At 40.3% G+C, this 15,165-nt stretch overlaps 1 protein-coding gene across 3 annotated transcripts in view; it reads right to left on the bottom strand.

The window, feature by feature from the left end:
* Positions 1-1,973, bottom strand: part of LOC311019441 (nesprin-2) — a 28,377-nt gene extending 26,404 nt beyond the window's left edge. For all 3 annotated transcript variants that reach the window (XM_084018860.1, XM_084018862.1, XM_084018861.1), the window contains exon 1: positions 1,784-1,973. The gene's annotated coding sequence lies outside the window, so the exon portion shown is untranslated. The remainder of the gene's footprint in view (positions 1-1,783) is intronic.
* Between the last annotated feature and the right edge of the window lie 13,192 nt (positions 1,974-15,165).

Here is a 15,165-nt window from a genome sequence, read left to right as displayed (position 1 = left end):
TGCTCTATTGGCCTAATCTGAGGAGAAGGCTAGGCCATAAACATTAAATATTATTGGCTATATGTTTAGCAGAGTAAGCCTACGTAACAAATGTGTACAAAGTTACACAAAGTAAAAAAAAAAAGGCGCTACACATGCACACGCATCATTCATAACGGTTCTGCTCTGTGCAGCTAAATCAAAGGATAAAGGAGTTACGCTAAAGTGCAACATGGAGCTTGGAGACATAAAGGATAAATTAAAAACAGGACAATTAACGGAAGGTAAAGTCTGAGGTATGGGATTATTTCAAGCAAGTAGTGGGAGTCGATAACGTGTGTCGGCTTTGTCCAGTCCTATCCTAAATGCCTATGCACGGGATCGGATAGGGTCGGGCTTGATTTTCTGGGCCCGATCTAAGCTCTAGTATAGTCCTCAGGATGGCTATGTTGTTATTTCTTTACTTTATTATTTCAACACAAACCATGATGGTTTCCTTAACCAAAAAGTGTTGTTGCCTGAACCAAAGCAGTTGTTTCACAACGTCAACCGAGTGACATTATGTGTTACTGCAAGAAAGATACGAGGCTGATATCAGTGGCAACCACTTTGTGACATTTGGAAAATAGGTACAGCAAACAGCAAGACGTGCATCAAAAATAAACATATTTTAAATGTAAATTATCTTAAATATTGCCGTTACAGTCAGAACCAGACAATGCATTCAACTGACAAAGAACCAAATAAACCTGAAGGAAAATAAAAAGGACATTTGTGAAGTCTTGGGAGGTAATGTATCAAACACAAACAGCAAATCCTTTTTTTCAGTTAATGTTTTTTTATTCTTTTAAGTCAGATCTTCAATATTAAGCAATCTGCATATTGTCTAAATGAATGGCAACCACATGTAGCTTCAATAACCAAAATCTGATCATAACCAGAAAGGAGTTTATTACATTTTCACATGCAAGGAATGGTGTTCATCATCTGGTTGATTGGCAACCTCTTTAAAAACTTATTTCGTGATATATGATATGAATGTATTTATGAAACATTTTAGGTTTTAAAATTGATGCATAGTTTGCAGAAAGAAACTTTTTCCTGGCAACTGGGTTGAGTAAATCCTATAGTTTGATAATTGTTTTATCAGATAATGTTTTGCTTGATAAATGAATAAAAGATGACTTGTTGTTAAATACATTAAGGCCAAAGTGGTTTCTATTAATACATTGATCTCAACCAGATCAAAGTGCTGAGTCGACTCTACTTGCTGTAAATTCTAGATGTTTTGCTTCTAAACTGCTGACGAATTGTTTCAACACCGTTTTGAATTTGGCATTAAATGTTTTTAACTAATATCTGATTCAAATCTTTTACACGATGTGTCTGACCTCATCTTGTCATAAATGTCTGCTCTTGTTTCTAGATATGATCCTGCAGGAATAATTTCAGGATTGCAGTTGGAGGATGTTTTTTGTACTTTTCTCGTCTTCTAATATCTTTTTTGCTGACTATGTTATTATTCTGCCTGCCCAGGGAATATGGCCCTATAAACTCCTATCCCGAGGGCAAAACGTCCAGACAGAAAACCGGTTCTTGAACACAACACTCGTTTAAATAACCACCCTCACAGTCTCACGGCGGCCTTTCCCAACACAACAGAAACAGCGACGGTTTCGGTTCGGTGACATCTTCAACTTGCTTTCGAGCAGATAAAACAGCGCAAAGCCCGAACAACAGTCAGCGCTTCCTCGCCAACAACAACGCAGACCAATAGCAAGTGAACGTGCGATGATTGACTCACCGGCTGCAGGTGCTGGAGTTCATTTCAGGACGTCCGATTCGGTGGAGGAAAAGAGTTCGTCGACACTCCGAAACACTTCCGGTAATCCAGGTGGTCGAGGTGAGGTTCCGGCTCGGAAACGGCTGGTACGATCTGAGTGATGGAAGACACCTGCAGCTGGAAAAACCCAGCGTTGAGAATGAAGGGCGGCAGGTAACCCGAACCTACCTGCTGCAGCCTGCACGTAGTGGACAAGCCACGCCCCCCTGTTCACACGCACACACCTGCCACCGCTCACCTGCATCATCATGCGCCAGTTGCTCACCGCTGATTGGCTGCCATCATCACCTTCTCTGATGTGTCCTAGTTTTCTTCCTCACACGGATTTAACTGAACTTCCACATCCTTCAATCAAACTTTAGGTGTCTTTTACTTCATTATTTGATGTAGGCCTATGTTTTTTGTCATTTAATGGTCCTTAATAATAATAATATATTAATATTATTGTATTAGGCCCTGTGATAGACTGGCGACCTGTCCAGGGTGTACCCTGCCTTCGCCCAATGACAGCTGGGATTGGCTCCATATTTCATATCTTAGGGAATGGATGTCTGCTAGAAAATATAAATACATCAGAATGCAGCATTAGAAAACAATACAGAGAGCCCAAGGAGTGACCTGCAAAGAGTTCAATTATAAAGATACAGTTGTGGCTGTTTGCTTTATGAACAAGCCGAGTTTTTGTCTTTATTGCAGTTGCTCAGCTGGTTTAGAAGGTTTGTTCATTGATTTAACAGTCAATAGTCATGTCTGAAGCATTACTGCCCAATCTCTACGAGAACCTTTAAAGGTCGACTCTGGTGGTACTCAAACCAACAACCTTTAAATCCCCGAAACTGTTCACATGACATGAAACTTCTACTTTGGCACAGGACAGGACATTCAAAGGTTGTGGGTTTGACTCTCAACAGCGCCAAGATTTATAAGCGTCTACAAATTCACAGTGCAGACAATATTATTACTTTTAAATATTAGTAAAGCGTAGAAGTTGGGTAAACTGTCATTTCCGATGCATTTAGTGGGTGCACCCAATCCTGTAACAGCAACCCACTGTATAACTTCATTTGTTTTCTAGTTCAACACAATGTCCATTTTAGAACAAAGCTTAATGTTCCTACAGCTGATGTCGAAATTTCTGTTGGTCAGCAAATTTTCTTTGAAAATTGAATAAAAGACGCAAAAGGTTTTCCGGAATGGGTAGCTATCACAAAGTCACACTTTGGGTACATTTCCTCCATTTAGAACCTGTGAACGGTTATGGGTTCAAGTCCCACCAGAGTCAACATCTAAACTCTATATAGTGTTGAACTTCATAGCGTGACTACTTGTAAATGTTGGGAAAAGAAGGAAGAAGCAGGTTAAACATTAAACAACACTTCACAAGTTGTATGTACTTGTGATGTGTTTTACTTTAACCTGAGTTTTAGCCTTTAGATCCTGGTGGGACTAGAACACACATCCTGTCTATAAATCCAACGTGCTCATATTGTCTGTCTCAGTTACTGACTTAACACACACACACACACACACGTGCATGCAAACATGCCGAATACCACACACACATAAGTACATGTATGAATGAGTTCACACACGCTGGATAGATTGGTGCTGTGACTATCACATGCAATGCAATTATGTAAATGAGGCCTGGTGTTGTAGGACAGTTACATAAGCGCCGTATTTCAAAAAGAGGTTTAAGAGGAAAATTACATAAGACTCTGGTTCTGAGGTTATTTACAGCACGACGAACGGCGCTTTGCCGAGACAATCACAAAAAGACAATGTGCTGTATTTATGGAGTGAAGAGGGAATTTATAACCGGGTACAAGCCAAGCAGCTGGTAAATTTAGTTTGAAATTTAGTTTGATGCCGGTCATTTAGAGGTCAGAAATGTGTTTTGTTTTTTGTGAACAGTGAAATTTTTAAATTCAATGAAGTTCACATGCAATGAAAAAATATTTTGTGAGAAGAAAAATAACGTAATCCGCCCGATGCCGCCCCAGCCCAAATTCGCAACTATTCAGGTCTGTGCATTGACTTTGTATGCAACCGCTAATTTTGGTGTTTAGTGCTCAAATGAATCATATTTCACTTAGTTTGATGTGCTCATTTCAAATTAGACATATATCAGTTCATACAGTTTAATTAGAAGGGCCACTGTGAAAAACTATGAGTGTGACATCACTGTGCAGAATGATTTTAAGACTTTGTAATGAGGTCATGACCTTTTTTTGTGAGAAACAAAGCCATATCAGGCAAGTTATTACTTAAAGTAGAATAATACCTTTTGATTAATAGAAAACAGAGGTCAAGAATATATACAGACAGGAGCAGATTCGGTTATTAATAGAAAATTATTCATATAAATCTAATTATTTATTTTTATAAACAATAAACAAATAAACATACACTAAGTCTAAGCCACATATCTAACTAAATACTATACAAAAGTGTGTGTGTCTGTGTGTGGGTTACAAAATGGCGGCTGTGGGTGTTGACCGGCCATGTGGAGCAGGGGTTCACTTCATCTGGAGCTTGAAAACCACAATCGGATAAAGAAAACAAATCCATGACAAATAAAATGTGGGGAAAAGACACTGTCAACACCAAACAATGTCCAAGTAAAAAGATTAGTTATCATGGATCCTTGTCTGTTGGATAACATTAGAAAGAAAGTGGTGAATCTGTAACAGTTGCATTTCCGTAGAAAGCTCTAAAATGTTTATTAATGTTTTCTTGAATCTGCAACAGATACAAGTTTGTTAGACAACATTTTTTTCAGTTGTACATGCGGGACACATTCCTGTTGATTCACTTCATCTGAAGCTTGGAAACCTGTTTCTCAGTTGCCTTTCAAATATACAATGACCTCCCCTCTGGTTTCATTTGCCACAGTGTGAAGTGCCAGGCCCGGTACAAGACGGTACATGAGGTGTCTTGAACCATTGATTAACCTCTTGCAGGCACACTCCTGATGAAGTCCCCTCTCAGTAGCTTAATTCAGTGGATTAGGTTTGAGCAGTTATGGAGCTAAACAGAAGGAGTTCTCAGATGGTAAGGAGATGCTTTGGAGTCATTATGGAGCTGCAGAGGATTAGCTGATGGCAGTTTGATGACAGATGCATCTCAAGACGTTGTGGTTCACTGAGCCCTGGCTAAGTAGGGGACTACGTATGATAGCAATAGCACTACGGTGATGTCGAGCCTCAGTGGGTGGCACTATTAGGCATTCATTTTTCTAGATTAGTCAGGTTAATGTCAAGCTCTGATAAAAAAAAAATACACACACACACACAAGTAAAGACAATTTATGAATTTGCTTTCGTCAGCATGAATTTGTATTCATACATAATTAATTTGTGGTAAATTATGTTTTAACCTCAGTCTTTGTTCACCCAACATAACTTTGTTTCAAACAAGAGACATATTATACGACCATTTACAAATAGTGACAGCAGTAATATGGTCTACAGCAGAGGTTCCCAAACGTTTTTGTGCCAAGAACCAGCATATTCTTAAAAAAAATTCCAGGTTGATGAAGAGAAATTAGCTAAAAATTGATGAAAGTCCAGAAAGTGGCTCTGTGGCACAATGGACAGCGCATTGGACTTCTAGACTGGCATTTGATAAGTCATTGAAAATGAATTAAAAGCTCAAAGAGTCGACCTCTAAAGGATGAGTAGGTGCTAATTCACCCTCATATTTGGAAAACATATCCACCTCGTGACATATCTGGGTTATGAAGTTGCATGTCCTCATGCAACCAAAGACAACTACATTGGTCGTACTAAAACCAAGAACCTTCCAAACAACAAACCTGAACTGCTATCAAATGGGACAACAATCCACCTATTGCTTGTTCCTGACTTGATCGTTTTCACGAGCAAACTTGATTTGGAGAAATGATGTCAAAGAAAAAGACGAGTCTGCTGTCCAACAAAAGTCACAGGAATAATAATAAAAGGGAAACATAAATCTGAAAAAAGAAAATTTGCACTCTGTTTCAAAAAGGCCTAAATAATATGTAATAATTTTGTTTATGTTTCAAGGTATTTTGCAGCACGTTGTAGTTTCTTTTTTAAAATGCCTCTGTATGAATCTGTTTTTTTTTTCTACTGTGTCACACACACTTTGTCACAAATGTGGATATTACCGAATAGAATAGAAAATAATGAAAAATAAAATAGAGATTCCAACTATTATCGATATATACTTTATACTCAAATCATATTTTTACCAACATGCTGCCATTCCATACCACACTCATACACACGTACACACATACACACATGCACACACACACACACACACACACACACACACACACACACACACACACACATGCACTGACCCCTCACCTTTCCACCTCAATGCCCAAACAGCCTTTTGTTCTCTGAACTGACCAATGACAGAGCCATTGTCTGCCTGTCAGCCAATCTCAGCTCCTATTGTGATGCAAACTGGCCAATCAAAGCGTCGTATGTACACCCAAACGGACCAATCAGCATGCAGTAATGCTTACTATATTTTGACCACACCCACATCTTTCTTTATCACATAGACAGAAACACATACAGAAACACGCACGCACACACACACACGTAGCAGTAAAGGTCAGGTTATGCAGACATACACACACACACACACACACACACACACTGCATCACTGAAATCAATCACTCCTCCTTTCACTCTTCATTTGTTAAAATGTACACTTGTACATGAGCTGCATGCTGTGTAAGCTGTGTGTGTGTGTGTGTGTGTGTGTGTGTGTGTGTGTGTGTGTGTGTGTGTGTGTGTGTGTGTGTGTGTGTGCGCATGTCTGCATAACCTGACCTTTACTGTACATCAGTTCTGACCTTTTTAACGGCAGCGAGTGGGAGCGTTAGCCACTTTTATCCGACACACTTAAAAGAGAGAAATGACAAAACAGTGGCACCTAACTAGTGGTGGTAAGAGGAACTGCATCTTCAAAGCTCTTTCATAATCTATGTTATCTATCAAGCAAAAGCTGCATGGTGGTGTAGTGGGTAGCGCTGTCGCCTCACAGCGAGCGAGAGTGTCCCGGGTTCGATTCCCATTTCAGGTTCCTTCTGTGTGGAGTTTGCATGTTCTCCCCATGTAAGCGTGGGTTCTCGCCGGGTTCTCCGGCTTCCTCCCACAGTCCAAAGACATGCAGGATGGGGATAGGTTCATTGAGGACTCTAGGTCCCGTAGGTGTGAATGTGAGCGTGAATGGTTGTCTGTCTCTACATGTCAGCCCTGTGATAGACCGGCGACCTGTCCAGGGTGAACCCCGCCTTCACCCAATGTTAGCTGGGATCCAGCCTGAGACTCTGTAGCAGTTTGAGTCCAACCAGAGTCAACGTTTATAGTGTTCACCTTTACTGTGCATGTATCATGTTATAATGTGACAGCTTGTGATTGTTTGCACTGTTAGCTGCTAGCTTCTGGCTCAGGCCATCACCATGTTGAGAGTCATGTAGAGGTAACAGATATGATCTAAATTCCGTATACTGTATAACCTTGAAAAAAAAAAAATGTCTTTATTTCCAACAAAGGGATGTTGACTAGTGTGATAAACAATGATTAACAGCAAAATCACAAGCTGTTGCAGTTGTGTGTACTGTAAGGTGACTTAATAGTGTTATTTGTTCCTCCACAGCGGACCATAATCGCTCTACTATAAAATATGTAACTACATATTTGTGAGGTCATCTCACATCTTCAGTAGGAACCAATGGGATTGGAGCTGAAAGCTGCAGACAGGAAGTCAGGAAGTGAGGACCGATTATGTTGATTTTTGACCATTTATGGGATTAGTAAACAACAATACAACATACAATAACACCAGCCTTTTAAAAGATCAACAAATAACTAAAAACATATACATGCAATAAAAGCAGGTCTGTATCTGCTGTTGAATACTGATTGAAAAGACAGAAGTAATAGAAGAGTTGAGCATCCTCCCCTGTAAACCCGGGGGCGTGTTTCATTCATCAGGTGATGTAAAGGCAGGGGATCGATGTGCGGGAGGTAGAAAACCTGCAGAATTGAGTTAAATCAAGCGCGCCTGAAGTGATATCACATTATTCAGAGAGAGACTTCTGTTCCGCCTCAGGTGATGAGCAGCATGGCAGGAGGGAGACTGTGTGTGTGTGTGTGTGTGTGTGTGTGTGTGTGTGTGTGTGTGTGTGTGTGTGTGTGTGTGTGTGTGTGTGTGTGTGTGTGTGTGTGTGTGCGTGCGTGTGTGTGTCCTATGGGTATGTGGAGCATTGAAGGTCAGACAGTAGTCTAATGACCGTCTGGAGTGTGTATGTGTGTGTCAGACAAAGAGCCAGTTGCATGTGTTCACGTTGTACTCTATATTTATTTTATGAAGATATTACATGTTGAAACAGATGTGAAGAGTGAGAGGAAGGAAATGGGAGAGAGAGAGAGAGAGGCTGAATGAAAGATGTGTGGATGAAACAATAAAAGATAGCACACAGAGGACTGGGAGGACAGAGGTGTTACATAATGGTTTTACCCGCCGTCTGTCTGCCCTGCTGTCTGCAGCGCCTCTTGTTGCACAGACAGAGGAACTGCAGCTTAACCCCACAGCCGTGACTATCCAATCAGGCTCATTGTTAGGTAAATAGACTATCAAATAAGACACAAATATTGTTTCTGTGATTTTTTGGTATGAGAGGAATAAAGTCTATTTTCTCTCAGTACATATACATAAATATTCTGGAGGAAGGGTGCCAGGTTTCTAAAAAAACAACTCCATATTATAATAAATTGGCTATGAACCAAGCCAGCTTCCCTGTATTAAATTAATGAATTTAAACAATAACAGCACTTGTTACCTTATGTTAAACACAAAAAGCCTGTAAGTTATTAAATGCATATAATATGATGAAAATAAAACAAACCTTTTCTTAACTGCATGTTGACTATCCAGTTGTTTACTCCATAAAAGGAATCTCAGCGTGTTCACCTCATTTTAATACGAAGAGGTCTCGCTGCTGATGCATTTGTCTGCATCCCAAATATGATTTATTATCCTGAACCAGAGCAGGTTGTTAACTGGAGAATGTTGAGCTTTAAATCTGCACATAATTACATTTGAAAACCATTCAGCTCCATAAGAGTCAATATTTCCAACTCTCCTGATTTGTGACTGCAGGCTGCGAGATGAGTCATCCACCGAGCAGTTTTCAGTTGGATGCCAGCAGGCGTCTCATCAGACTGGAGGCGAGTCATTCACTAACTAAAATCCCAATAGGTTGAGAAGGCCAGACCAGAATAATCTAAAGTGTGTGTGCTGTTCTCTCTTTTCATTGACTGATCTTTATCAATAAATAATCATTATCACTCTTCATAGTATTTCCTCTGTCTGCTGTCCTCAGAGAGTCCATGTCACCGTTGGGTTACATCAGTCTGGATGAGACTCAAACCTCCAGCTCTTCCCGTTTCTCTCTTTTATTTATGCCTCATCACAACTACCATCCAACATTTCAACTTGTGCACATACACAACTTTGTGTTTATTCATGTATTTGTATTGTAATCGTGCCGCACACAAAAAAACGGCAGATTGTTTCAGTTGTTTCATACGCCTGCTTCACCACCAACCCATGTTCATGGGTCGACCTCGACGCTGAAGTCCTGGCGTTCCTTGATGATTCCGTTTCCCTGCAGTCAGCAGTCAACAAGGATGAAGAGTCTCATTTACGAGGTCGAGAAGCAACACATCAAATCGCAAAACATGTTTCTGGCTGAAACTCTGAATGATTAAAACATAAAGCCCAAATGAAACAGAAGTTAGAGCATCTTGTGTAATTATTCAAAAACATTAGAGAGGTTAACAGTGACAAGGGGGATTTAAAACAATTCCTTCACATTTGATTGGACCGCTAAAAAGTAGGTGGGCTCAGTGTTTAGCATGGCTCCACACACCTCTCTCACCTGTTGTTAGATCAGGAGGAGGACGACATGAAAGGGAAATGCCACCGCCCAATCTCCCCATTAACCTAGCCAAAACTCCCACCCAGCAGACATTAATCTGATGAATCTGAATGCACTTTAGTCAAACAGAAAATCAATTGACACCACCTTTCCTTCAGGGCTCAAGACAGGGGGACAACTGAACAGCCAGAGGCTCTCCTTTGACTTAATTTTGAGCGTTGTAAAACCAGCTGGAGTGAATTAAATAGAACAGCTTTCCACGTTATTCCTGCAACGGTTTGTGCTGCCAACCAACAACCAGCAGGATTTATTTAGTCATTTAGTTTATTTGCTTATTTTTATTGGAATCGTCTTTGGACACATTTCCTTAATATCCAAGTATTTGATTATTATTGAAGGGAGATTTTATTTCATTTTTTCATCATTATTAAAAATAATATTGTAAAGGCACTCGTGAGATTTGTTTCTCTGAGTAAATATGTCTGTATTATTTGGCTGGGAACAGGCTGAGATGTACCGCCACAGTTTCAATCACATTTGTGTGCCATAAAAGTCTTTTAATCTCTAATACTCTTGTCCAGGAGAATAAATGTGTATTTTATTGTGCAGTACAATTACCCATAAATATGTGGTCCAAAGACTTTAACTATCAATCGGTGTCGTTTAGGCCACGTGTCCACTTTGGGTGTCAAAGCTTATATGACATGATGATGTAATCTGACAAATTTGGAGAAAGATAATCAATAAAATATGACTTTGATCTTTCCAAACTCTCACACTGGCATTGCTTTCTGAAGCACCAGACATCATTCGTCTTGTGGAAGTTGACTGGAGCTCTGACACTACGTATTGAAACAGCACGCTTCACCGTCTGAAGGTTATCCAGAACAGTAATAAAACTACAGCAAAGGAAACTAAGGCTGCAACAGAAGGAAAACTCTTTGTCAGTGTATACAATATACACAAATACAATATGAAGGCGCCATTATTAGACGTTCAGAGCAACTTATGTCACATATAAAGAGCGAGAAAGACCCTGAGCCCTAGACGTCTTATCACCCTCTCCTCTGTGCTTTAGCTCTCACAGAGAACGATTCATCAGGCTACATAAAGCCTGGATTTATTCATTTTTTAAAACATCAATAAAAATGCATCGACGTCTACTAAACTTTCACTTTTCAACCCGAATAACCCAAATGTAATCTAGATGTCTACACACAGATATAAATCTAATATACAACTTGTGTCTAATTGCTCAGTGGGAATACAGGACTTTAACCCAGGAGACTGCTGTTCATGACCCATGTGAAACCAAGTCAACATTGACTTATTTTATTTTCCTTTTGTTATGTAACTTACGCCAGTTGCCTAAATATAACCAAGTCGTTGCCTAAACCGAGCCAAGTCAACCTGAAAACGACTTATGTTAGAAGTTTATTTTGAAAAGAGATTGTACGCATGTTGTTGTTATAACAAGCAGAAATAGACACGCCATCCCTGATGTCCACATTCACAATAGAGGGGAAACTAGAGCATCATAGTTTGACTGAGGCTTCGGTATTTGAAGAGTTGGGAGGGAGGACATGTCGACACCCAGCCAGTACGCTTGCAGAGTATTGAGACCCAGCCAGAAGCCAGTGAAACGTCTGGTGCAGATTAGACACATACTGGGATCCAGCCGACACAGTGAAAGGACCCGGAAAGTGAGAAAGTGAGATGACGGTCGCCAAAAGTCAGAGTGAAAGGAGGAGCAAGGCGGCCTGCGAGTGAACTCCTGTCGACAGGACAGAGAGAGACAGGGCTGATGTGTGAACACTCTGGAGATTCATTCTGGACATTCTGCTGATTCATGCTGAGAGAGACCAACTGAACGTCTGACAGAGACACATAGAGAGGGAATGTCAACAGCACAGCAAGACAAACAAGATGAACGCTGCTGCCTTGTGTCAAACAATCCTTCACTGGGATTGGCTGAACCAAATATTAAGGTCCAGTCAACCTATTTACGTCCCCATTAATTTCAGTGACAAACCCTTTTTTTAGGGTTTTTCCACCAAATGTTTTCTGAACTCATCACATTATTATTGTGTTGTTTAAAAATAATAAGTAACCAGTTGTCATTTTCTGAACATAAATGATGACAATATTTGTATTCTGATTTTGGAAGAATTGTTGTCAGTAGTTTATATAATGAAGCAAAATGGTTCATTTTACTTGAACAAATAGTAAAACCACAGAAAGTGATCATTTTGCAGTGAACTCTTAATTTTTTCCAGAGCTGTATATTAAATATAATTAGTAAAATTACTTCTGATCATCTAAGTAAAAATAATTCCTCAGATGAACGTATTGTATTTTAACTGTAATCTTATTGTTTAATGTTTGTATATTGTGAAGTTGTGTTCATTTTGATCCTCCCAGAAAAATAAAGTTGTAATATTTACATTCTCTTTGATCTTCAATCTGAGGATGATTGATAATCTACTGTCCTTTCCCTATGATTCCTTTCAAGGCTGTTAACAGTCGTTCAGATCATAGAGACTTCAAAGAAGGGACTCTGATTGATCTGCTATTGATCACTGATTGATCTCCCCTCAGAAGTCAGATTCAGTTAACATCCCATCTCACTCAAGAGAAGTGAGGGGAAACTGACTCAACACAAGATCACATTCATATAGAATGCCTTTGATTTTCACATTTAAATGTATTTAATAGTTTACATGTTAATGTTGAAGGATCAAACATAAGACTGTCCATGGGGCAAGTGGGGAATGTGTGTGGGTATATATATATATATATAGATATAACTTATCCTACTAAGAACTGCTGCAGATACTTAAATATCACTACAATCCCGTACTGTACTATTGCTATAATGGAGCCTTAAATACAACGTAGCTCCGTCTTCGTTTGTCTCATCATTAAATCAAGTTTCAAGCCTAGAACACTGACTTCTGTCATTCACAGCTCTGATCCTCTTCTGCAGATCAAAGCTGCTCCAGTGGACAAACACTTTGATTTCACTGCGTGCACTACCACCAGCGACATCTGCAGGCCACCCCAACTCATAGCAGAGTATATTTCTTCATGCCAGAAAGATTTCGAATGATCCCGAAGACAAACCTCAGGAGTATAAAGTTTAAAGTATAAAGTATAAAGTTTAAAGTATAAAGTATAAAGTTTAAAGTATAAAGTTTGTGTTTCACAGCACGAATCAAACAAAACGTCTGTTTATTTAGTCTATGGGTAATTGTTCCAACACTTTTCAAAGAAAGTTTCCATTTGCACTCCTTGTATTGTATTATGTAGTAAGTAAGTAACAGTACTGAAGACTTTTTTTTTTTTACAAACATTCAACAATACGCTTGAACTCTGTTAACAAGAATGACAAAAACTGGACATGTATTTCCGTGTTACTATATGTATTCTATGCATCCCATCTTATTTTTTATTTTATTTTATCGAGTGCTTTTTATTATCCCATATTTTATATTAACTAACACACTCTATCCCTATTTTATGTTGAGTTGTATCTCTATTTACCTTAACCTAAGTGGAACAAAATAACCGTGTTTTAAATAAATAACATCCACGTGCCCGTCGTGTAATCTTGAATCCTGCTCAGTTGTTTGAAGGAAAAGTGAAAGACAGGTGATTTGGAGATTAAATGAACTGATTTCAGTCTCAGTATCACATCATCCTTCACTTCAAATAATCAAAGAGTTCAGGAGCTCAAATCAAAGGCCAGATTTCTTCTAATGTTTGATAGAACTTCGGCTCTCAAAGGCTCATTATTAAGGGCTCATTAACATATTAAAGAGGCGTTCAGGTGTTTGGTGGACTTGATTTTCTGTTAAAACTGGACCATGGAGCCCTTCAGAGCTCAGAGGTCATGCAGCAACTTGTCGTTATGGACGGAAGCAGAGTGTCGGACTTCAGCATCGAGCGCATCCTCTCCCCGGAGCTTGGACACAAGCCGTCGGTGATGGACTTTTCATCGGATGGATATCTCCCGGGGATCCCCGCTGGATTCAGTCTGGACTCCGGGAACCTGAGGCCTCCTGCGCCGGTCCCGGTCCCGGTGCCAGGCTGGCTGCAGTACCGAGCGATGAGATCTGGAGAGGCATTTTACCCGAATGAAGCCGGTTTCCACCACACAGACTTCATCATTTATCCAAAACCCGGACTTTACGTGCGCTACAGCAGCCAGGACTCTGCAGGTATTTTCACGTTAAACTTGACCAAAACTTGACTTCAATGTGGAGTGTTTTAGTTTAAAAGGCTGACTTGTTGACCAATTCCTTGAGTTCAGAGATAACAGTGTTGTTTGTCGAATTCAATGTTTTTTTTCTCCCTTGTTTCACTTGACAAACTCGCAATGTTACTTTTTTTTTTACCAGATGCTCAGCAGTTGGCAGGTTACCCTGGTTACCATCGGCCTGCGGTTTCCGCGCAGTCGCAGCCTCGTCAGAAGGCCCGGATGAGGACGGTGTTCACCGACGCTCAGACCAAACGGCTCGAGGCGCTGTTCGAGCTCACTGATTACCCGGCGGTGGAGGCGCGCGCTGAGGTGGCGAGGAGCACCGGGCTGAGTGAGGAGACAGTCAGGGTGAGTCCCACGTGATGATGGGTAAAACCCCTCCAGGGCATGTTGCCCAAAATGTGTCCGAGTTCCCTTTACGGGTCAAATTTACCAATATGTTTTTTGTAATTGTATGTGGAAAATTATTGGACATGATATAATACATGCTAGTATACATATGCAACCCACTACGCACCGTCAGCCTGAGAAGTTACTTCCTGCTTTAATGTAAATGTATTTACCATCACGTAGCGTTTTCTTTAAATAAAGCTACAATCATCACCATTTCATTTGCTATCCCTAAAAAAGTACAAACTCAATTTGCAAGAAAAAAAACCCTCTTTCCTGGCTTTCATATGCAGTCCCACTGTCCCACTGAGACAAAAGTAGAGATCATGCATTTACAACTCTCCCCTCTCTCTCTTGTGTTTCCAGGTGTGGTTTAAGAACCGCAGAGCCAGGAGGAAGCGGCAGCGCAGCGGCTCAAAGATCAAATCTCCCTCCTCTTCCCCCAACACTGCGGCAGAGAAGTTCTTCACCTCTTTTCTCTAAACGCCATCGATTGTCCACCTGCTGCTCAGAGGTTAAAGGTCGTCTGGCTGCATCCTGCATCTCAGCAGTTGGATGCTTGACTTCAAAACAAACATTTGCTCTGATGTGACTGTTAGTGATCCAACGCAACATCTTAACTGAGTGAATGCATCATGCATTCAGAAGCTGCTGGGAAAGTCAGATACCAGAGAAGTCAAACCAGGGGGACAGTTAACCCTGGAATTATTGTTTGGTCTCAAAAGCAGTTTAGTTTGTAT

Source organism: Eutrigla gurnardus (assembly GCF_963514095.1).
Source record: "Eutrigla gurnardus genome assembly, chromosome: 10".
Taxonomy (NCBI): domain Eukaryota; kingdom Metazoa; phylum Chordata; class Actinopteri; order Perciformes; family Triglidae; genus Eutrigla; species Eutrigla gurnardus.
Note: the sequence above shows the minus strand (reverse complement) of the source record. Positions and strands in the feature narration are given on the sequence as shown.